General features: G+C 42.4%; 1 long non-coding RNA gene across 1 annotated transcript in view; it reads left to right on the top strand.

Annotated features, from left to right (window-relative positions):
- The first annotated feature begins 1573 nt into the window (after positions 1 to 1573).
- Positions 1574 to 24383, top strand: part of LOC133382353 (uncharacterized) — a 91354-nt gene continuing 68544 nt past the window's right edge. The window contains exon 1 of the long non-coding RNA XR_009761918.1: positions 1574 to 1632. This is a non-coding gene — a long non-coding RNA (uncharacterized LOC133382353). The remainder of the gene's footprint in view (positions 1633 to 24383) is intronic.

Below are 24383 nucleotides of genomic sequence, written 5' to 3'. Positions count from 1 at the left end.
TCTCTGTCAGTTATATCAAAGTGAGTTTATAGCAGCCCGCGTGGTAGGCAGGAAAAGCTAAAGAATCTTCTTAACTCTTACTCATTTCTCAAACCTCTTTCTGCAGTGAAGGGTCAAGTCTGTAAAGAAGTTTGGAGCAGCCATGTTAAAAGGCAGGGGCAGAGTATTCCAGGCAGGGGGTTGCCAACCCTGCTTTGATATGGATGTCTTTGCAGAGGATCCCTAGCAGTCAGCGAGGAGTGACTTTCATTATGACTACCATGTACCAGTTTACAGAGTGAAGGCATGCAGAGATTAAGAGATACTCTTGGTGGCTACTTTAGGTTTAAAATCCCCTTTCTTCAGAAGTGCAATAAAGCAGAAACATAAACATATTGCAGAAATAGTGTGCTTTTTAAAAATTCAGAAAGGTGTTTGGGGGTATTTTTAAATACTTAAGGAGTGTTGCCAACATACCTGAGTGAGTCCTACGGCAGAACAGCAACAGAAAGATACTGCAGCTTCCCTGCAATCCACACCAGAACCCAGAAATCTCATAATCAAAGGCAGATCTAGGACACCAAATATTGTTTATGCCAGCTGGCAAGAAGGAGAAAGATGGAAGAGGCCAGCAAATCTACCTACACCTCCCTCCCTAGCAGCCTTACTGACCTTGAGGGCCATGAGTTTTGTTGGGATCAGGAAGGGAAGAGGAACCCCAGTTGTGGCTTACTGACTTAATTTCAGCCTAGAAATCTCTATTCAGAGCTAGTGCCAGGCATGGCTGGGCCCTTGGGCACCAGCCTGCCCTAGGCCTGTGTCGCTACCCGCATGCCACACCTACCTCTCCTTTCACCTCAACATGAATGCCATGTGTGCTGTGTGTGCATGGCTTCCATCAACCAAGATGGTGACAGGGGCTTCAATAAGGGGCTGATGCCCCCACCACCACCTTGGTTGATGACACACATATATGCTAAGCTACAAGCACACATGCCTGCCATCAACCAAGACGGCGGCAGGGGTGTCAACCTCTTAGGGAAGCCTCTGCCACCATCTTGGTTGATGGCAGGCATGTGTGAGCAGTGTGCACAGCATTCACTGCAACAGGAAAAGTAGGCGGGGCATGTGGACAGGTGTTGCTGGCCCATGTGGTTTGGGGGCGCTGGGAGCTCCCTCTTTGCTATCTGTTGCACGGTCAGGAGTCAATGCTGCCATGGATCACAGAAGGGGAACGCTACCCTCCCACCCTAAGGAGTGGCCCTTCAGGGGCCCTTGGCCAGAGCCCGACCTAGCCACCCTCTGGCACTGTCCCTGTCCTTATTTATTTATTTATTTATTTATTTATTTATTTATTTATTTTAGGAGTGTTGCCAGAGTTCCTGTTCTCTGGGATACCAAAAGCTATTTGTGCTAGCTGGTAAGGAGGGAAGAGATGGAAGAGGCCAGCAAATCCACCTGTACCTCTCTGTCTCATAGCCTTGCTGACCTTCAAGCCTGTGAGTTTTGTCAGGACTGGGAAGGGGAGAGGAAAACCAGCTGTGATATATTGCCACCCACTTCTTTTGTGTTATTTAATCTGTTGCTCCTGTGGACAAGAGGTGTGAAGTTCTTCATGTGGATGCTTCCCGGCAATGATTCATACCACTCAGGGTGAGAGCCTGGATGGGTTGAAGAGTAGGGGTGAAAGGTATTGCTCAAAAGCTGGAATGAGAGTCTGCTGGCATGGAGGGGGGCCCTTTTTGTGTGAGAGACAGAGGGGGAGTGAAAGGTGTGCCAGAGCTGTTAAATGGGGTGGGAGCTCTTCCTAAGGCCATGGACTCTGTAATCTGTTTAAATGTCCTGTGTTTGTTCTAACTAGGTTAAATTGGAAGTTTAACTTTCTGTTTTTTTTGTGGTTTTGCTTGTTTGCCTTCCAACAAATTTGTTAATTTGTTTACTTGACTTGTTTAGATGATTTTGTATATTTTTCTGTTCATTATTTTGTTCCCTGCTGTGGGATTGAGATTATTCAGTGAATAGTAGGTTATATATACAGTGAATTAATAATAATAATAAATATTTTAAATTCTTCTGAAATTCTGCAGATTTTTTCATCTGGAGAAAACTCAAAATCTACTAGAAAACTCTGTTTGGACAAAAATGGTGGTAATCTTAATTTTCTTACATTAGGGCAAGTATACAGGCATGGGTAGTGTCTAAAACAAAATGGAACTCTTTCTGTACCGTGCAGCTATACAGAATATCTGGGTTGAAGAGAAGACTAAGTGATGCTTCAAGTAGGCAGATACTATGGATACTAGTCAGGCTCTTCTTAATTTCATTGCATGTTCTTGCCTTCTAATACATTAGCATTTATTAGTACTGAATATTAGTGTCTTGGTGAGTGTGTATATATGTGTGACATGCCATGAACAAAACTAGCAACGCCTTTCCACTGCCTAGCAAGACATGAGTTGAATTGTTGGGGATATCCATACTAAGCAAGGTTCCTGATTGAGCAGAGAGTCATGCAAGCGAACAGCTTTGTTACAAGTGCTTAAATGGATGTTTGTAAACTGTAGCAATCTGTCACTGCAGTGCTCTGCTATGCACATTCCTTTAAAATGCAAGGGACATCTATAACTGATTATTTCTGTGGCCAGCTGGGAATTTGGTGATGATCCCCTGCTGAAGGATATGTAAATTGTGAGACAGCTTCTTGGCATAAAGGACTTGCTTGCCTTCAATTTGACTTTGCTTTCTTTGATTTTAGTAGTTTTGCTGTTGCTAAAGCAAAGATCAGGAAAGACTCTGCTCTAATTTCAATAAACTTTCCACCTTGTTGAATTGGGTGTCTGTGGAATTTTTATTTCCCTTCCCTTTCATACCGTGCATTCAGCACAGCTGCACACAATACAGAAAGCTGCATTTTCCCCCAAAGCTGAAGAAAGTCTTCTAGTCTTTCGCTCTAGCTTCCCTGTGGTCTCCAGGCCATCTGAAAGCACACTATTCACCCCCCCCAAATTTAAGAATTACTGACATAAATAAAGCCAAGTGGATTTCTAGGAGTTTTAGATCACCCTGTTTGTCTTTTTTTTTTAATGTCTGAAAACCAGAACATCCAAGTCGATGAAACTATTGGGAAATCATCCAGTGAGATCTGCTTTATTGTATTTGTAATGAAAAATGTATACATAAAACTGGCAATTTCAGAGAGGTGGAAAAACCAACAAAACTATAACCCTAATGTGATTTTCATAGCATAACTACTTACATCTCATGATTGACAACATATACCAATGTACTACATAAGTTTAGCTTCTATTACAGCAATAAACAGTTGTATTTTATTTTTATGGCCATTATAAAACAAAGCATTTTCCATAAGAATTTGGCATTAATAGATTATTTAATGCAAGCCTAGAGTGAGTAAGACTATACCTACTTCTCTTTCTGGGTTCCTGGAGACTGGTTTCATTTGTCCTCAGCCGAAGGAGAATACAGTATGTGAGTGCTGCCAGGAGAAAATGGAAATGGACTGCCTTCAAGTCAATCCCGACTTAAGGCTACCCTATGAATAGGGTTTTCATGGTAAGTGGTATTCAGAGGGGGTTTACCATTGCCTCCCTCTGAGGCTAGTCCTCCCCAGCTGGCTAGGGCCTGCTCATAAGAACATAAGAAGAGCCTGCTGGATCAGGCCAGTGGCCCATCTAGTCCAGCATCCTGTTCTCACAGTGGCCAACCAGGTGCCTGGGGGAAGCCCGCAAGCAGGACCCGAGTGCAAGAACACTCTCCCGTCCTGAGGCTTCAGGCAACTGGTTTTCAGAAGCATGCTGCCTCTGACTAGGGTGGCAGAGCACAGCCATCACAGCTAGTAGCCATTGATAGCCCTGTCCTCCATGAATTTGTCTAATCTTCTTTTAAAGCCATCCAAGCTGGTGGCCATTACTGCATCTTGTGGGAGCAAATTCCATGGTTTAACTATGCGCTGAGTAAAGAAGTACTTCCTTTTGTCTGTCCTGAATCTTCCAACATTCAGTTTCTTTGAACGTCCACGAGTTCTAGTATTATGAGAGAGGGAGAAGAACTTTTCTCTATCCACTTTCTCAATGCCATGCATAATTTTATACACTTCTATCATGTCTCCTCTGACCCGCCTTTTCTCTAAACTAAAAAGCCCCGAATGCTGCAACCTTTCCTCGTAAGGGAGTCGCTCCATCCCCTTGATCATTCTGGTTGCCCTCTTCTGAACCTTTTCCAACTCTATAATATCCTTTTTGAGATGAGGCGACCAGAACTGTACACAGTATTCCAAATGCGGCCGCACCATAGATTTATACAATGGCATTATGATATCGGCTGTTTTATTTTCAATACCTTTCCTAATTATCGCTAGCATGGAATTTGCCTTTTTCACAGCTGCCGCACACTGGGTCGACATTTTCATCGTGCTGTCCACTACAACCCCGAGGTCTCTCTCCTGGTCGGTCACCGCCAGTTCAGACCCCATGAGCGTATATGTGAAATTCAGATTTTTTGCTCCAATATGCATAATTTTACACTTGTTTATATTGAATTGCATTTGCCATTTTTCCGCCCATTCACTCAGTTTGGAGAGGTCTTTTTGGAGCTCTTCGCAATCCTTTTTGTTTTAACAACCCTGAACAATTTAGTGTCGTCAGCAAACTTGGCCACTTCACTGCTCACTCCTAATTCTAGGTCATTAATGAACAAGTTGAAAAGTACAGGTCCCAATACCGATCCTTGAGGGACTCCACTTTCTACAGCCCTCCATTGGGAGAACTGTCTGTTTATTCCTACTCTCTGCTTTCTGCTTCTTAACCAATTTCTTATCCACAAGAGGACCTCTCCTCTTATTCCATGACTGCTAAGCTTCCTCAGAAGTCTTTGGTGAGGTACCTTGTCAAACACTTTTTGAAAGTCTAAGTACACTATGTCCACCGGATCACCTCTATCTATATGCTTGTTGACACTCTCAAAGAATTCTAATAGGTTACTGAGACAGGACTTTCCCTTGCAGAAGCCATGCTGGATCTGCTTCAGCAAGGCTTGTTCTTCTACGTGCTTAATTAATCTAGCTTTAATCACACTTTCTACCAGTTTTCCAGGGACAGAAGTTAAGCTAACTGGCCTGTAATTTCCGGGATCCCCTCTGGATCCCTTTTTGAAGATTGGTGTTACATTTGCCACTTTCCAGTCCTCAGGCACAGAGGAGGACCCGAGGGACAAGTTACATATTTTAGTTAGCAGATCAGCAATTTCACATCTGAGTTCTTTGAGAACTCTCGGGTGGATGCTATCCGGGCCCGGTGATTTGTCACTTTTTATATTGTCCATTAAGCCTAGAACTTCCTCTCTTGTTACCACTATTTGTCTCAGTTCCTCAGAATCCCTTCCTGCAAATGTTAGTTCAGGTTCAGGGATCTGCCCTATATCTTCCACTGTGAAGACAGATGCAAAGAATTCATTTAGCTTCTCTGCAATCTCCTTATCGTTCTTTAGTACACCTTTGACTCCCTTATCATCCAAGGGTCCAATCGTCTCCCTAGATGGTCTCCTGCTTTGAATGTTTTTATAGAATTTTTTGTTGTTGGTTTTTATGTTCTTAGCAATGTGCTCCTCAAATTCTTTCTTAGCATCCCTTATTGTCTTCTTGCATTTCTTTTGCCAGAGTTTGTGTTCTTTTTCATTTTCTTCATTTGGGCAAGACTTCCATTTTTTGAAGGAAGACTTTTTGCCTCTAAGAGCTTCCTTGACTTTGCTCGTTAACCATGCTGGCATCTTCTTGGCCCTGGCGGTACCTTTTCTGATCTGCAGTATGCACTCCAGTTGAGCTTCTAATATAGTGTTTTTAAACAACTTCCAAGCATTTTCGAGTGATGTGACCCTCTGGACTTTGTTTTTCAGCTTTCTTTTTACCAATCCCCTCATTTCTGTGAAATTTCCTCTTTTGAAGTCAAATGTGACCGTGTTGGATTTTCTTGGCAATTGGCCAGTTACATGTATGTTTAATTTAATAGCACTGTGGTCACTGCTCCCAATCGGTTCAACAACACTTACATCTCGCACCAGGCCCCGGTCCCCACTGAGTATTAAGTCCAGGGTTGCCATCCCTCTGGTCGGTTCCATGACCAACTGGTCTAGGGAATAGTCATTTAGAATATCTAGAAACTTTGCTTCTTTGTCATGACTGGAACACATATGCAGCCAGTCTATGTCCGGGTAGTTGAAGTCACCCATTACTACCACATTTCCTAGTTTGGATGCTTCCTCAATTTCATATCTCATCTCAAGGTCTCCCTGAGCATTTTGATCAGGGGGACGATAGATTGTTCCCAGTATTAAGTCCCTCCTGGGGCATGGTATCACCACCCACAACAATTCTGTGGAGGAGTCTGCCTCTTTTGGGGTTTCGAGCTTGCTGGATTCAATGCCTTCTTTCACGTATAGAGCGACTCCGCCACCAATACGTCCTTCCCTGTCCTTCCGATATAGTTTATATCCAGGGATAACCGTATCCCACTGGTTTTCTCCATTCCACCAGGTCTCCGTTACGCTCACTATATCAATGCTCTCCTCTAAGACCAAGCACTCCAGTTCTCCCATCTTGGTTCGCAGGCTCCTAGCATTAGCATACAGGCACTTGTAAGCAGTGTCTCTCTTCAAGTGTCTTTGGCACTTGTGGTTAGGCCTGTGGTAATTTTGCTCTTCTGAATTTATATGCTGTGCCCCTGCTCTCACAATGCCTACTTCTAGGCCTACCCCTTTTAAAATTTCATCATTTCTTTGGTTTTTATCCCAGGGGGGAGGTTTATTCTGTTAGCCACAGCTGTACAAGCCAGCCCCTTCCTTGTCGCAACTGCCAGCTGGGGGGCAACTGGGCTCCTTGAGACTATGCAGCTTGCCCATGGCTGCACAGGTGGCAGAGCACGTAACCCCTGAGCCAGTCACTGTGGGTGTGATGTTTAGCTGGCTCTTGACACCCAGGAGACACGAGTGGGGATTTGAACTCACAGAATCTGGACTCCCAGCCAGGGTCTCCTCCCCACTGTGCTTAGTTAATAAAGAATGAAATACATTGTTGAATCATTGCAAGGCAGAAAATAGAGGTGTAAATGTAGATATAAATACATCTGTGTGCTTGGTTTTATATATATATATATATATAACTTTTTGTGTCTGGAGTTCTGTTCTGTCATCAACCTGTGTAATGCAAGGTAAGTGACTAGACTTCTAAAATTATTTCTCAGTAAAGTATTTAGGTTGTAGAGGGAGGTTCAATGCAGAAAAAGCTGCTGCAGAGCCAGTGGGTTTGTTTTACTTCTTTCTTTTCTCCTGCCTTTTTCTAACCCCCACCCCGCATTTTGCCCTCAGACAAATTCTGTGAGGTAGGTTAGGTGGAGGGGTAGTAACTGGCCTGAAGTTGCTCACTGAGTTTCTTGGCTGAGTGGGGACTTGCATTAGGTTTCCCCCATCTTTGGCTAACTCTATAACCACTAAACCACAATTTGACCCTGTGGTGGATTTAGATATTCCCAGGTATCTAGGGATGGAAGGATCTGTTAGTTTTGGTTCTCTACGTTACTCATTTTTGTAATCTTAAATTCAGTTCTCCACGTTTCTGCAGTAATTTGTGATTTTTCTAAAGTCGTCATGAAAATTCTTTAGTGTCTCAATGAAAATTTCTTCTGCTAAACGTATTTTTGCATGCAGTTTTGACTAGTGTACAAAATTGTGCAAGCAATTTCACAATATAATGCATTTTTGTATGTTATTTCACTAATATATATATATTTATGCACATTTCCCCCTAATATATGCATTTTTGTAACCATTATTTGATTGGACAACTGCATCACAAAATTCAGGTAAGTGTGGCTTTTGAAGGATAGATATTTTGAAAAGTGCAAATTTGATAGATTTGCCTTTAAATGCAAACTGAATCGAATATATCTCCCATCCCTGCTGGTATACACCGAGCTGCTTTTGTGATTAGGATTGGCAGATCTCCTGAGATTCAGGGGCAGAGCCTGGGAAGTAAAAGGTCATGTCTACCAATAGGGGGTGGAGCCTAGTGGGGTCAAAAGATAGTCAATTGGGGAAGAGCCTGGTTATGCCTGATGCTTGCAAAGTAGAGATTGATGAGTATGGATGGCCAGGAGGATGAGGCGTAGACTGAATAAGGAAATTTCTTCAGCTAGAGAACTTACAAAAGTTCTCGTAAGTTCATACGAGAGTGGGTGTGTACTATAGCTAGCATGGATTTTTTGTATTCCGCAATGTTAAATTTAAAATATCCCCTGTGCCATTCTGCTGCTTCCCATAAGCAAATTTCAAAACAAAACATTACAAAAGTTATAGTCCTGAACTTAGAAATGCTTGCTTAACAACCCTCTAAGTTTTCATAGCGATGCACACAACAATCGGAGAGAATAAGAGTTCAAAGTGTAAAATGAAGGGAAAAAATCCAGACCCGGTGTTGGACTTTTTTCTGTCAGAGTTCTCATAATTTGTTATAATTAATTTAAAAATCAGCCATGTTCACAGAGTACCTGTAATCCTATTACTGACCTTGCCCCATACTCTGACCTTCATCATCTGCAGTTTAAAAGTTAAAAAAAAATGCCTGGCTGATTTTTAATTAATTTAAGAAATTTAGCATTGAAGTCTATTATAACATCAGGCATGCTCAGTAAGGACCAACTGTCAATTTTGCTAAAAGCCAGACTCACAGCTCTATGGCTTGGCTAATCAGGAGGCCACACCCACACCAGACCTTTATTTCACTTTAGAAAGTCATAGCTTCCCCCAAAGAATCCTGGGAAGTGTAGTTTGCAAAGGATGCTGAGAGTTATTAGGAGACTCCTATTTGCTTGATAGCCAGTAGCGAGAGTGGTTGACCAGTCAGCTCCTCTTCTGGGGACTGCAGCTCTGTGAAGGGAATAGGGCCTCTCCTAGCAACATTCAGCACCCTTCACAAACTACACTTCCCAGAATTCTTTGGGAGAAGCCATGACTGTCTAAAGTGAAATAAAGGCCTGGTGTGGATGTGGCCAGGGACAGGTTTGGTTTCAATTTGGATGGGAGACTACATGTGACTGCCTCCGGGCGCCCCTCGCCGCCGCCGCGCTCCATCCCCCGGCCAGGGTCGCTACGCCTGCCCGGCGGCTGTGCGCCCTCGCCACACCTGCCGGCCTGCCGTGCGCTCTGGCCCATGCTGGCTCCGCTGCTGCCGCTGTGCGCCCAGCCCGGCCCCGGATGCCTGCTGCCTGCCTCGGCTGGCTGGCTGGGGCTGTGCTCTTGTCCCCTCAGGCGGGAATGGATGGAGAGGAGGAGGAGGAGGAGAGAGGCTGCAAGCTGACCCCTCTAGCAAGCCAGGCCGTTTTTTCCTCGGACTGAAATGGTGCAAGCCCCAAACGGCAACTTAGGAGCCGGTCAACTCCCTTAACTCTTCCCAACAAGTTGAGACATCATTTCCTCCTCCTGATCAGCTCTCTGCGATTTGACTTGGCACCAGCTTGCGGTGTTTGGCTCTGGGCGAGAGAAACCTCCCTTGTCAGATTGATCTTCATCCTGTGTTTTTTCCTCTCCGAGCCTGAGCCCTCGAAACCTCAATGCGTTGTCACGCTGGTGATGGTGCAAAAGTAGCTGCTTTTGCCTCTGGCTACGCCCACCACTGACATGTGTCCCCCCAAGGAGAATGTGGTTGTTGGCCTGAGAAAGGTTCTCCGCCTCTGTTGCTGTTGCCGATAATGATGAATTATGTGACTTCTCACCCACCCAGAGACCCAGGGCAGGTTACAACAGATTAAAAATTCAATATTCAAAACCGTTTAAAACAAATTACGATCAGAGGAATAGGAAGGGCCCTGAAAACACATATCTCAAGTGTCAAAGGCCAAGGCATCTTCAACATACTGTAACTGAGTTGTTTCTATGTTTTTGTTTAGTTTTATTGCTGAGTTTTTGATGTTCTTGATGTTTTATATGTTTTTGCTTTGTACGTCGCTCAGAGTGGCTGGGTACCAGCCAGATGAGCGACTAATAAATCGAATAAATAAATAAATAAATAAAAAGGTGTGGAAAATGCTGCAAAGCAATGATACTGTTCACAGTGTTTTACTTTTGGAAAGGAAAGGGGCTTTCCCTCTGCCCAGTGCTCACCCACCCAATCTCCTCCCTTTCTCCTCCCCTCCTTTCTCCTCCCCTTCATCCCATGGCCCTTCCTCCCTGCCCCTCCCTCAAGTCAGTTTGACCTATCCTAAGCATCATTGTGCAGGAGTAAATCCCACTGAATTAAAAAAGCATGCAAATGATCAAACCTGCTTTCCCCTCCTCCATCCTATCCCCTCCCTTTTGTTCCTCCCTCCCCATCCCCTTCCAATCCCCTCCCCCTTCTTTCCCTCCTTTTCTCCTTCCCTCTCCTGTCCCCTTCCCCTCCTCCTCCTCCATTGTCAGTTTCACCTATTCTTAGCATGACTGCACAGGAGTAAATCCCATTGAACTCTGTAAGCATGCAAATGATCAAACCTCCCTTCCTCCTCCCCTCCCCTCTTCCTTCTCCCTTCTCCCCTGCCCAATCCAGCCCTCCCTCATCCTTCACCTTTCCCCATAGTCAGTTTCACCTATTCAAAGCATGACTGCATGGGAGTAAATCCCACTGAACTCAATAAGCATGCAAATGATCAAACCAGTCCTCCCCCTCCCCCTTGCTTCCATCCACTTCCTCCCCTCCCTCCTCTTCCCCTCCTCATCGTCAGTTTCACCTATCCTGAGCATGGCTGTAGGGGAGTAAATCCCATTGAACTCAATAAGCATGCAGATGATCAATCCATTCTCAGCAAACTTGCACAAGATCCCATTTCTTATCTCCTGGATTAAAAAGCAGAGAAATTTGCTAACAGGCAAAAAAAACCCCACAACTCTTGTGGTTTAAGAACATACCTATAGCCAACTGATATTTCAATTTGTCTTTAAAAAGCACAAAGGCACATGTTGCCAACTTCTTCCAAGCTACACAGGAAGTGGATTGGACTGTGGAAGACCAAGCCAAATTGTGTTTCCATTTTGACAAATTTGTAGGGCAGTACAACATCTCAGAGCGGAGGTCAGGTCTCCTGCTCTGTTTGGTGCATTCACTATAACTGCCCAATTTCCCGGCTTTTTAAAGTTTGATAGAAATATCTGTTGGCTATAGGTACATTCTTAATCCGCCAGGGTTTTTTCCCTATTAGTGAATATATATTAACCTTCCATTTCATTCTGGCACATCAGCCTTTTACCCCTAGAGTTCCTGAGAAGAAGGCTAAAACCCTAAAACTTTGGGTCAGACCCTGAGACCTAGTGACTAGAGCTGTGATTATCTCAGAATATTCTGATGGATGGGATGTCACAGAGAGCTTAAAGGCCAAAGAATGTAAACAGGATATGTAAAAGGCCTGTGTTGGACTAGGAGCTGGGAGGCCCAAGTTCAAATCCCCACTCAGCCATAAAGCTCATCATGTGACTTTGGGTTAGTCAATTTCTCTCAGCGTATCCTACCTCACAGAGTTGTTGGGAAGGTAAAGTGGAGAGGGAGGGAGCACCATGAATGCTGTCTGAAGCTACTTAGAGGAAAAGCAAGATATAAATGTAGCAAATAAAGTAAAGGTCGGCTAATTTTTAAACAGGTTGGCTGTTTTATAACTGAAAAATCTTCATCTAAGAAGGGAGGCTATGTGCTGTCTTCAGGAACATGTGGAGCAGGTAGGAAACGTAATCGTTTCCTGGGGAAAACCAAACATTTGGGAGAGGCCCCAACACACTGTTGTGGGAGACATGAAGAGGGCTGGTCAAACCAATTTAATATAAAAGTCTACCAATTTTTTTGCAGGGTTCCACTTGTATAATCTTCTTGTAGGAGTTCCAAATTATAAGGCACAGGGTGTAAAAGCTTAGCAGTAAAAAGGTTTTGTGTCTCAATCATCACACTTTCGTTTGCTCTGGTATTGTTTACAATTCCTCCAAAGAGCAATTTCCCCCCAAGGAATGGAAATAGAAGATCCTGTTTTGATGGACTCCCACATGGATCAAATGTTTTTGATGCTCAATTTCTAAAGCAAACATAGGAAATCACTTTCTTCCAAATGGAGGAATGAGGTGTTAATTAGCTGGACTCAACTATTTATCTTTCATAATGGACTTTTATAGGGCTAAGTGATAACGAACTACCAAGTTGTGTAGAAGATATATCTGCATTTGCAAGAGGATTCAAGCTTATTGGTTGTTAAAGAAAACTTAAATGCTGACATAGAGTTTCACCATACATATATTTGAGACCCTGTTTAATATACCTCAACCAGCAGGAGAAAGAAAAGAAAAATATCTACTGTGGTATGTTTGGGGATATTAAATTGCTCTGCCAAATGTCACATGAAGAGTCTGGTCTTTTCTCTCTCCCAGAGCAAGAATGCACAGATCTATGGAGGGCAATGTCCCAGGAAAAACCCCAGTGACTCTTTTGAAGGTGTATGAGAAGGAGCGGGATGGGGAGACTCCATGAAGCTTCTGTATCTGTCCCTCTTTCCCCGGACTGCAGACCTTCCTGAGCCATATCCCTCACTAACCCTGCTTTGCACCCTCCTGGAATGTTTTTCCTTGTCCGGAATGTGGCCTTGACCTGTGATAATTCTTGCTTGTCTGGATGGAGGACACAGGGGGGAGGGTGTAGAGACTCGCCTACTGTACATGAGGAAAACTTACATTCGATGTTTTACCCAGTCTTGCCTGTGGCCACGTCTATCACCTGCATATGACCCCAGGAAAGTTGTCCAGAAGGGAATGTGGCCCTCCAGCTGAAAAAGATTCCCCACTCATGGTTTGTGTATTCCCTTTCCAAGTTTTCTTTTTTTAAAAAAACTAGGGCTTTCATTATCTTTCTCATGCTTTCTGCCTATTTACCTCTTCATTTTCCTCTTCTGGTCTTGTAATTGTTTTCTCCCCCCCCCAATTTTCTCTTCCTTTTGCCTCCCCCCTCCGCTTCTCTTCCTCTCCTTTCTCTTCCTCCTCTTGCTTCTGGTCTTTCTTCTTCTTGCCTTTTCTTTCCATTTTCTTCACAGCCCCAATCGGTAGGGGTTTCTCCCCCCCAAGCAGGTTTAGCCAAGTTAGTATGTAAGAGGCTTAATGACCACATGCCTAAAACAAAAAGGTCTTAGCCTGGCAGCTAAAGATGGACAAGTGTGTCCCTCTAGGAGAGCATTCTACAAGTGGGGTAGAAGATCATCACTGAAAAGGCCCATTCTTGTATGGCCACCCTCCACACCTCCCTCAGGTGGGGCACATGGAGAAGGGGGTTGGGTGAAGATGGCAAGATCCAGGCTGGTTCATAGGGGGAGAGGCAGTCCTTGGGGTATTGTGGTTCTGAGCCACACAGGGCTTTAAAGGTCAAAATCAGCACTTTGAATTGAACCCAGATACTAATTGGTGTGGTTGGACCAGAACTGGTGTAATAGCCAGACTCTGTCCCAGCCGGTTATCTGGCTTCTGAATTCTGCACTAGCTGCAGTTGAACCTCTCCCATCTGGCCTGGGAAACCACCCACTAACAGTGCCTCAGTCCCATCAGATTGACCTTCAGTTTATTAGCTCTTAACCTCCATCACCAAAGCCAGACACCAGTCCAGCACATCTATTGCTGCACCTGAAGTTGTATAGGAGAACATTGCATGTTGATGACAATGCACTCCAAATCTCTGGTTAATCCCACACAGTGGTTTTATATAGATGTTAAACAGCATGGGGAATAAAGTCAACCCCAGTGGAACCCCATATTGATGGCTTCAGGGGTTCAAGCATCATCCCCCAAGCACCACTCTCTGGAGATGGCCATCCAAATAATACTGGAACCACTACAAAGCAGCGCCAGCCAATCTTGATTTAAACAGCTGCTCCAAGAGGGTAACATGGTTGATAGTACTGAAAGATTAAGGAGGATAAACAGGGTTACACTCCTCCTGTCTCTCTGTCCCAACAGAGGTCATCATACAGGGCGACTAAGGCAGCCTCTGTGCCAATTGAAATGGATCAAAAAAATCAGTTTCACTAAGAAAGCCTGGAGCTAGTTAGCAATCACTGGCTCAAGAACCTTGCCCAGGAAAGAATCTGTTTGGTGACCCTATTCAGCCCAAATATAGACAGCAGATTATCACACAAAGTCTAGCTGCTTGTTTTATTTCCATATGAATAATGAGAATAAGCAGAGCCTTTCATTAATCATAACATTTTCCCCAAAGTGAATTTGCAAGATACTGCAATTTGGTACCCGCATAACATTGCATCACTTTAAATAGATTTTAAATGTACATTGGTCTAGCTTGCCTTTCTGAAGGTTTTTGTTATTGTTAATTACGTGTTGGTTTTCTTTTTTCTTCACACTGCATTTTTGCTTTATTATTAAAATGTCAAGGTCAGTTTGAAAATGATTAGGAAGGAATATGACAGGTCTGACTGCATTATGTCACCTAATGTTTGTCTTTTTGTCAAGCATTCTGGTGCTAGGACGTAGCCTATGACTAGAACTGATGGGTTAGCTAGTTTTTTTTATGTGCATTTGAAGCTGAACAACAAACTAGTGCATCACTAAAGAATCAAGGTGATCCTTATTGCTATTTTGTCTTCATAGTATACAATGCATTTGAAAATGTATGGGTATTTTAGTTTTATTAACAAAATACAAAAGTATTTTTGCCATCACATATATGCACCATCTTGTCATTTTCAATACATGCATTGAGGGTTGCACCCATAAAATACCACTCTGTGATTTCTGCTTCATCTAGGAGCTGGAAACTTATAAGGAATAAGTTAGTCTTAACTAATTACCCAAAACCATGGGGCTTATTAAGTTTACCAGTCAGGAAAAGGCACCTGTTAGATATATTGAACAAGACTCTAATCCCAGCTCGGTTTAGGAAAATTCATATATCGGACATTAATCAAGTTGAATATATTTATTTTAACAGTTACAGAGCTCGGGCGATCGTTACTTTTACCTCACAGGAAATAGCTCAGCAAATATGGTTTAATAAAGATTCTTTGTTCAATTTGGGCATAACAACTCATCGCTTTTTTGCTAATGTTGCACCCCCTATGGATTTATTTATTGCTTTGAATGAGAATCAAACTCATCCAGATTTATCAGACCAATTAGATACAGAACCGTTGATCGTATTTGAGGACCAAGCTAATTGTGCAGTGGGACATTCACCAAGCAATCGGTCAGAGACTCACACTCCGTTTATTTCTCAAAGGAGCGTTATTAGTTCTAATATAAACGAGGATCGATTCTCCTTGCAAAGGAATTGTGTTGTAGCTGACAGTGTCACCACCAAGGATCCTTCTCTGTTAGTAAACCACCATCTGCCAGCTACATTTTCTTGTCAGGAGATCCCGCTGGATGATCCTCTAGAGGAGGAGGATCAATCTCTGCTACAATCTTTTGGTTTATTGCCTGCGATCGAACGGGATAATATCTTAAATAGATTAGTACACCTTTCATTACGACTTTCAGTGATCCATGAACGCTCTATGAAGAGTTCGCTCCCCATAGACGAGGGGGCTAAGGAAGAGAAGGTGGAATTTAACTCGTCCTCTGTAAAAGGTCAACAGGTCCCTCAAAGTCAAGATCCTACTAATATGTGTGATGTCTCCTGTTGTTTGATTTCTCCTTCAGGGCGAGACTTTAGCTGGGGTAAGACCATCCTGATTTCTACCGTGGTGTCAAATGAGATTTTAGAGTCTGGTTGACATCTCAAGATTCTTTCATGGAACATTAAGGGATGGTCTAACAAAGACTGTAAGGATGATCTTTTCCCTTTTCTGCAGCAATATAAAATCGTATGCCTGCAGGAAACATGGGCAACATCTGACTCACTGATGACTCTTTCTGGCTTTCGGGCTTTTCCCCTCTCAGCGCTTAAATATAGTGCAAACGGTAGAGGTAGTGGTGGACTATGTATATTTATTTCTGATGATTTACTGCTAGAGATTTTTACCCTAAATCCCCCCTGTGATCATTTTGTCCAAGGTGTAAGGATCTCTAGTTCTCTGACTGGCCCACTGATAATTATAAATGTCTATTTCCCTCCATATAAGGCTAGGTCTCTACCCTCAAATAATGTTTGGGACCAGTTATCTGAGTTTCTAGCTCTTTTGGAGTGTCAATATTTGGATCATAGAATGATTATTTGTGGAGATTTTAATGCCCGGATGGGCGATGGTAACATAGATGAACTTTCATTAAATTATGGCCCGGTTACCCCTTTACCTTTGGAGGAAAGGAACTCGAGAGATAAAACGATAAATAAACAAGGACTGAAGTTAATAGATTTAATACTTACTCACCAGTTAGCCAATTTACATGGTTCTCAACTGGATAAGTCCAACGGGGCCTTTACTTTCTTCTCAAGTCGGGGCGCCAGTGTAATTGATTTTATTCTGGTTTCAAATATACTTCTCCCTAGGGTGGATTGTTTTTGTGTAATGGATAGAATTGAAAGTGACCATTTTCCTTTGTTGTTAAGTCTAAAATTGATGTATTCTTTGCCCCCATTGATATTACCAAATTGTGAAGATCTCCAGATTGCAGATCGGAAAGTAAGATGGTCCTCAAACTTACACACGCTCACTCTCCATACGCTTGAGAACTCTGGTATTTCTGAGATTAGGCAGGCAGTAACGGATAGGAAAATGGATCCTGCTATAGCTTACCAGCAGATTTTATCAATGATTAAACCTTTGCTGACCAAAAAACACAAACCCATTACAGATCAGTCTAGGTGTAAGAGTTGGTTTGATCAGGAATGTAAGCTAGCAAAGTGTCAGCTGATTAAATTTACTCGTAATATATTAAGAGATCCTCTTTCATTTAGTTATAACCAACTTATTATCTTGCGCTCCTCTTATAAATCCTTAATCAGATATAAAAAAGCGATGTTTGCAAGATCTCAGTGGGACCGACTCAACCAAGCTTGGCACGAAGGCAATGACCGACTCTTTTGGGATTTAGTCGCTGCTGGATCTGGGGTTTATAGACAATTTTTATCTAACCACATTCCACCCATAAAGTGGCAGGAGCATTTTGCCAAGATGTTTGCTCCTCGGATTTCAACAAACCTTATTAGCCCTATTCAAATTACGCTCAGTTCCAGCTTTTGGCTGCCAGTCACATCATCTCATGTTCGATCACTTATTTCAGCATTAAAAAAGGGCAAAGCCCCGGGGGAAGATATGATTCCCCCGGAACTTTACCTTGACTTTCCAGACTGGTGGGCACCTATTCTGGCCAAGCTTTTTACAAATATTAACAATACAGGGAAAATGCCAGATCGTTGGAAGCAAAGTATAGATATTCCCATTCATAAAAAAGGAACAAAAGAGGACCCGAGCAATTATCGGCCTATTAGTCTATTGGACATAGGCGCGAAGTTATACAGTAAGTTCCTTCTTCAAAAACTGGAGGAATGGGAAACCGAAAACTCGATCATTGCCCCGGAACAAGCAGGGTTCCAGAAAGGACAAAGTACACTGGATCATTGTGCCACTCTTTATTGCCTCGCAAGGCAGGCAGTTGGTGGACCCACAAAACATTTATATGCCGCCTTTGTGGATTTAGCAGCGGCGTTTGATTCAATTGATAGACCGCTTATGGGGCAAGCTGGCGCGAACTAACATCAATAAACGCCTTCTTTTCTTAATAAAAGAACTATATTCAAATAACACTCTAAGAATTAGAGTGGGCAATAACTTGACAGCCTCAATAGCAGTAAGGAGAGGAGTTAGACAAGGTTGTCTTTTGGCACCCACTCTATTTAATCTATATCTGAATGATATAGTTCTTGAATTAGAAGGATTAAAAAATTTTCCGCCCTCTGCAGGTAGTAGAAAGATTTCTACTCTGCTATACGCAGATGATATGATCCTCCTCTCCCTCACGCCAGTAGGTTTAAGAAGGCTCTTGTCAAAGCTGGACTCTTACTGCAAGAAGGAGGGCCTTCAAATTAATTATAAGAAAACAAAAATTTTAGTTTTTGGCAATAAATTTCAAAAGCATACATGGTCAATTGGGAATTACCCAATAGAACAATGCCGGTCATTTAAGTACTTGGGAATTCATTTCCAAGATACGTTAGCCTGGAAAACCCATTTGGCAGCCATTAAACTGTCCGCCTCTAAAGCGATAGGCTCAATTTTAAAATTTTATAGGAGAGCGGGGGGACATCTGGTAGCCCCTGCTTTAAAAAATTTTCAAAGCAAGATTTTAGCTCAGATTACTTATGGAGCGGCAATTTGGGGATGGTCAGTATCGCCTTATTCTGCATTAGAAGCTATACAAAATATATTTTTGAGACGATTACTTCACCTCCCGCCTGGCACTCCGGCTGCATGTCTGAGAGCAGAAACCGGTTTGTTACCAATCAGTGCCCGCATACATGAATCTTTTCTGCGATATTGGACATCCTTGGCAAATTCGTCAGTAAAGATACTGGCAAGGTTATGTTTTGAAAAGGCAGCTGTAAATAATGTCTGGAACTCTAAATTTCGGATGGTTCTTGCTCATTATCATATTCCCATTTACTCAATCTCAGCGCTGTACAGGTATAACATTCATGACCATATAGCGAGACATTGCGTGTGGATGGACGGTTTGTCAATCTCAAACTCCAAATTTTCCAGATGGTTCAAATTTCTCAAACATGATCATAAATTGGCTAATTATTTAACACTTCAATTTCCTGTTCACTTAAGATACTCATTTACTGCTTTGAGATTTCAAACTATGCCAACAGCAATGCTATCTGGGCGTTATCAACATACCCCACTTGAACACCGCCTCTGTATATGCCAAATGGAGAAAGTGGAAGACCTCCCCCATTATTTATTGGAATGCCCGATTTATTCTCAGCCTAGAGCTGAATTTCTTGATTGTTTAATATCCCGTCAGGGTCATAGATCCAATGAGTATTTTATTTCACTTCTTCTTGGTGATAATGAATATTGGATTACTTACCTTGTGGCCCTACGCCTTTGCCGCACAAAAACTGAGGGCTAAACATCTATGTTCATTGGGAGGAGTCTCAAACTAAGGCTTTTTTACTAGAGTTTTATATGATTTTTAAATGAAAAGTATGTTACTTTTAATGATGCTTTGTACTTGTATGAGTTTTAATTTGCATGTTTGTTGCGATGGCCAGTGGCCTGCAATAATAAAGACTGACTGACTGACTACATGCATGCTAAATATCTTCTAATGGTTTGCTTTTATTCCAAAACCAAGTTAAGCTATCTGCATTACATTTGTGGTCAAGACAATACCCTTATTTATTATGCTAAGGCTACATCCTACACATACTTATAAGGGAATAACTACACTGATCTCAGTGGGATTTACTTCTGAGTAAGCATGTTTAGGATTACACTGTTTTATCGTTCAGAATATTGAAATTATTAGCAATCTCTTGGCCTTAAATACATTTATTTATGATTGTGTCTTACGAAAGTCAATAGAACTTTCTTTTAAATACTTGCATTTAAAATGCACTCTGTTCACAAGAATGACCTAGTCCTAGTGGAAAGATGTATGGAAACCCCTTCATAGATGAAGCCAGGATTTTTAAGAAGTTGTTGATCTTTTGTGAACATTTTTGCCTTTTCTTTGAATAGATGTTTTCTTGGAAGACTAGTGCTTTTGGAAAGTTTTGTCAAAGGAACATTTGAGGCATCCTGGTTGACCAAGGTAGCCTGAAACATTTTGATGCCTGAGGTGAAGGACAAGATGGTGCCCTTCCCATTCCACATACAGAAGCCAACCAGACTGAAACTTATTTCATTAAGAGCAGCATCTTCCACTGTGCCTGGAGATAGCAGGATAGCTTAGGGACCTCCAGACAGGATGCATGATACACAAAGCTCTGTTCCTTACTTCACTGCCATTCCTTGCTTCCCCTCCCCCAGCATCCATACCAGTTTTCCTAATGCTAGGGCCAGCCCCTGTGCTTGACAAAAGAGACAGTCAAAAGAATTTCACTTCAGTTATGAGGAGGATTAGCTCGTGGGCTTCTAGCTTCTGTGAAGAGCAACGGAGGAGTGAAGTGGCACCAACTAGCGGTGCACATTCATTCATATAACAGAGGGAAGGTATTCTCAGCATATGCAATGCCCAGGAGGGGTGGGACTCCTTGGAATGTTGCTCCCATGCTTGTTTTACACTTTGTAGGAGCAAGAACATTGGAAGAGGGTTTAGACTACAATTTCCTAAAGAGAAATTTGAGGGAAAGCTGCTCAAAATAACCCTGTAGGTGAAATTTGATGGCAGCTTGCCCTTTCTCTTAAGAATCATTGCTAACTTATTTATTTATTATTTAGTGATTTCTTTTTAACTCCCCACCATGTTTCTTAAGATGTCTTGTCTGAAGGGTTCCTCCAAATTTGATTTGAATTTTACAGGAAGCAGCACATAAGGGAACTCCTTTTGAGCTCCTATGGCAACAACAAGGGCTTAAATGCTATAGACACATTTCCCTGTGAGTAAACCGCATTGAACGCAGTGATGTTTATTCCTCAACAGACATTTTATTTAGATATTTATTTAGGTAATTTATATACTGTCCTTTGCACAAGCCACAAGGCAGTTTAAAACAGGCAAAGGGATGAAAACAACAAAAAATATAAAATTGTGCCGTCCTGAAAAAAACATAAGAAATAATTGAAGAAGAATTAGTAGCAGCAGCAATAACAGTCAGGTTTCTCTTCCTCCAATTGCCTGCTGAAAAAGATGTGCCTTAACTAGCTGCCTAAAACTATAAGTAGATGGGCTAGATGCACTTCACTAGGAAGTTCCATTGCATAGGATTGCACCATAAAAGTTCAAGATCCATTTGGGGGCTCGCCAAGGAGTTACCGCACGGGGTGACACCAACCGTAGTGACCGTAGGATGGAACTCCTCAGTGTTGGTTTTTCCTCAATCAAAGGTTCAGAGTCCAAGCGGGATATCCCAGAGGTCTCATGCTCACTAAATTACCAGGGTCAAAGCTCACCAAACTGGTCTGACAAAAGCCAAAAACAATCTTATAGGTTTTAGCTTGGATCCTGGAAAAATGGGAAGCTGTTTCCATAGACAGATAGGTACTTTTCAGATTCTCCCTTTCTGGAATGAGGATTCTTCTCTGCCATGTGTTCCTCCCACATACGTCAGGATACCACTCTTTCCATGTATGCATGCAAGTGATTTGAGCAGCTTACCTGGATCCAAGCCATTATGTTAATTAGCTACTGTGCTTTACTGTTGGAAGCTATGAAGACTGCAGCCCTAGAACTTATAAGTTCTATTGCATTCCATGGGTCTTATTCCCTGGTAAATTAGGTTAGGATTGCAGCCTTAGTCTTGCATAGACGAAGAAGGGCCTCCAGGTTTACTAATGTTTCTGAGACAAGAGGGCTGAGTGGGAGTGAGAAGGCCTAGAGGTCCTACAGGGAGTTCCAGCTGATTTGGGGGCAGTTATTACTGAGGGCACACAAGGCTAGCTCCACATAAACATTTGCAGTGCACTGTGACAGCCTATGCAAACCACATAATGGCACAAATGATGAATCAAACTGTGTGGTTAGATATCAGGGGAATGGGAAAGCATTTTCATTTCGCCACACCTTGCATCGTAAATCCATCAAGATAATTGCTTGTTCTGTAGCTTTCCATGGTAGTGCTCCATGTGCTTGAGAGAAAACTGCACCTGAGGGACTATTTTTCTCTATTTATTTCTCTCTCCCCAGCGTCACAAAGGGCCGCACTGCATCAAACCCCTAGTGCTTTCTCTGTACTGACACCAGTAGATTGGGTACTTAAATAGCACAGATCTAAAATGGGAAAAGGGTGGTTAACAGTGTGTTCTGACTCCTGGATTCCCTTGGGTGGAATAAACTATCCATGGGCATTAAGAATTAGCCAAGGCTGGAATATATATCTACCACTATATATATTTTTCCAAGGAGATGTGTAATGTGCTCAATAAGTTCTGTACAACCCATCCTATTTTAGCTAGCTTGCATCTGAAGTCCCGCTTGAGATCTATTGGAGTGTTGTTGTTTTTAAAAAGATCAGGACAACACAAAATGTTTAATTTGAATCTAATCAGTGTAAATTTTCCTTTGCAAACTTGCTAAGAAAAATTAAACATATTTATTTATTTATTTTATTGTTTGATTTATATCCCACCCTTCCTCTCAGCAGGAGCCCAGGGCGGCAATGTTTTACTATGACTAGAGTTATAGAAACACATTTCCATTGTGACAACTTTTAATGTTTCAAAATAAGTAATATTTGGAGAGACAAACACTTTGAACCAGCTGAAGCAGAGGTAGGGAAGCTGTGGCTCTTCAGATGTTGTTAGACTACAGCTCCTGTCATCCCTGAACACTGGCCATAATGGCTCGGAGTGATGGAGTTCAACAGCATCAGGTGGGCCATAGGTTCCCTATCCTTGAGCTAAGGAAATGCATGCACATAAACTGCCATATGTACTGCATATATTGGATGGGAAATGTAGGCATAAATTGGATGCACATTATTTCTGATGTATACCCATATGTCATTCAAGACAGGAGTATTGTTTTGAATGGCATGTGCATCCCAATGTGCGTTGGAATGTACATCTCATCCGGTGTGAGAGCCAGTGTGGTATAGTGGTCAGAGGGTTGGACTGTGGCTGGGGAGGAAAGTGGAGGTGAATGGGAGTGTGAGAGTGGAGGAAGCCATGTGCATGTAGGGAAGAGTGTATCTGAAGTAGAAAGAAAGTGGAGGTGAATGGGAGAGTGTGAATGAGGGGAAAGAAGACTGTGGGCATGTGAAAAATGCAATGCCTGAGTAACTAAAGGGCGAGGAGATTGATGGTGAAATGCAGAGTGAAGTTAAGGTGATTATAGGGGGAGAAGAGTTGTCACATGTTGCAACAATAAGAGGGGAAAGCTTGACAGCTGTATCCAACAGGTGAGAAAGAACAAGGGAGGGAGGGAGGGAGGGATAGATAATGTCTAGGGACAGTTTCCTCAATGGTGGGCCAGGAGTGAGAGCAATATAAGGGGAAGCAGAGAGTCACTATAGTACAGCTATTGAAGAGGGTGACAATAACCCATGGTCATAAAATTGAAGTGAATACAAAGTGCCTTAGAATGAGAAGAGCCCTGAGCTTTGCCACTATGGAGTGAGGGGCTCTTCTTTGAAAAGAAGAGGCACCTCGGGTTCTGAAGACATTTGGAACCTGTTTAGGAAATATCTTAACAGTAATAAATTAAAGAGGTCCTTCTTCCACAGCTAGTTTCAGATTAACACCTTATTTATGCACAGCTAGAATTGGATCAGGCCCAAATTATCCCAACAGGAGAAAGAAGAACTCGAGAAAGCATGTTAATATTTTCAAGGTCTTAATATAAAAGGTGGAGTAGGGCAAAAGTCCATCAAAAGGATGTACTAACCGTTCTTAAATTGACATTAAATTGTCCTTTAATTTTTCTGTACAAAGCAATAATGGCAGCATTACACAGTCAGTTTGCTACAGATGCATAAGGCTTTCCCAACACTTAAATAATGTGAGATTTACACTTAATTACCGACTTTGATTAGATGTGACTTGTGTTTCCACAAACAATGTTTGAAGATTCCTCATCATCCATCCCCTTCCCATAATTTGTTTTGCTGAAGCTGAGTCGTGTGCTGTGTGCCAAATTCATAATTTCCTGGGAGCTATTATTGACTTGATTAGCTAATTACAATTGTACCCAGAGTGATTCACTCTGTAATTCAGAAGCATCATGTGCCAAAATAAAGGTCCAGTTGAAGATTACAGTTCAAAGACTGCCATTTGAAGCAAATGTTTAAGGTCTTCCCCAGCTACAGATCTCAATAGCCTCATGAATTTCTAATAGTGAGAGGTTATTTACATTTTCTGTCATGGCATTCTGCTGATAAAAATGCCCCCTCAACTGCTTTGCTCCACAGTGTACCTATATCTTATTCCTTTCCATGCAATGAGCAACTCAAAGTGAATTTTTAGCACAAAAACAACACTAGCAGAAAGGTAAAAAAGCTCTTCTTTCTCCTACCCCATTCAAATGCCAGACTTCTGTTTTAGTTTTTATCCTTTGTGTGGTTGCAGTTTACAAAATGGTGGGGACAAACTACATGACTGAGCATCATGTGTTGCCTGGAATCTAACAAATACCATTTATGTTTATTTTAATACAGTGGAGAACCTGGCTTAAACTTCAATATTTGTGTTGTCCTGACTGACAAGAGCTGAAGCCCAAGAGGCAGTAGGAGATTTTCAATTTCAGGTAGTCTGGAACAAAGCACAAGAGTGGCTTATCTGCCACCA

Source organism: Rhineura floridana, chromosome 3 (assembly GCF_030035675.1).
Source record: "Rhineura floridana isolate rRhiFlo1 chromosome 3, rRhiFlo1.hap2, whole genome shotgun sequence".
Classification (NCBI taxonomy): Eukaryota; Metazoa; Chordata; class Lepidosauria; order Squamata; family Rhineuridae; genus Rhineura; species Rhineura floridana.
Note: the sequence above shows the minus strand (reverse complement) of the source record. Positions and strands in the feature narration are given on the sequence as shown.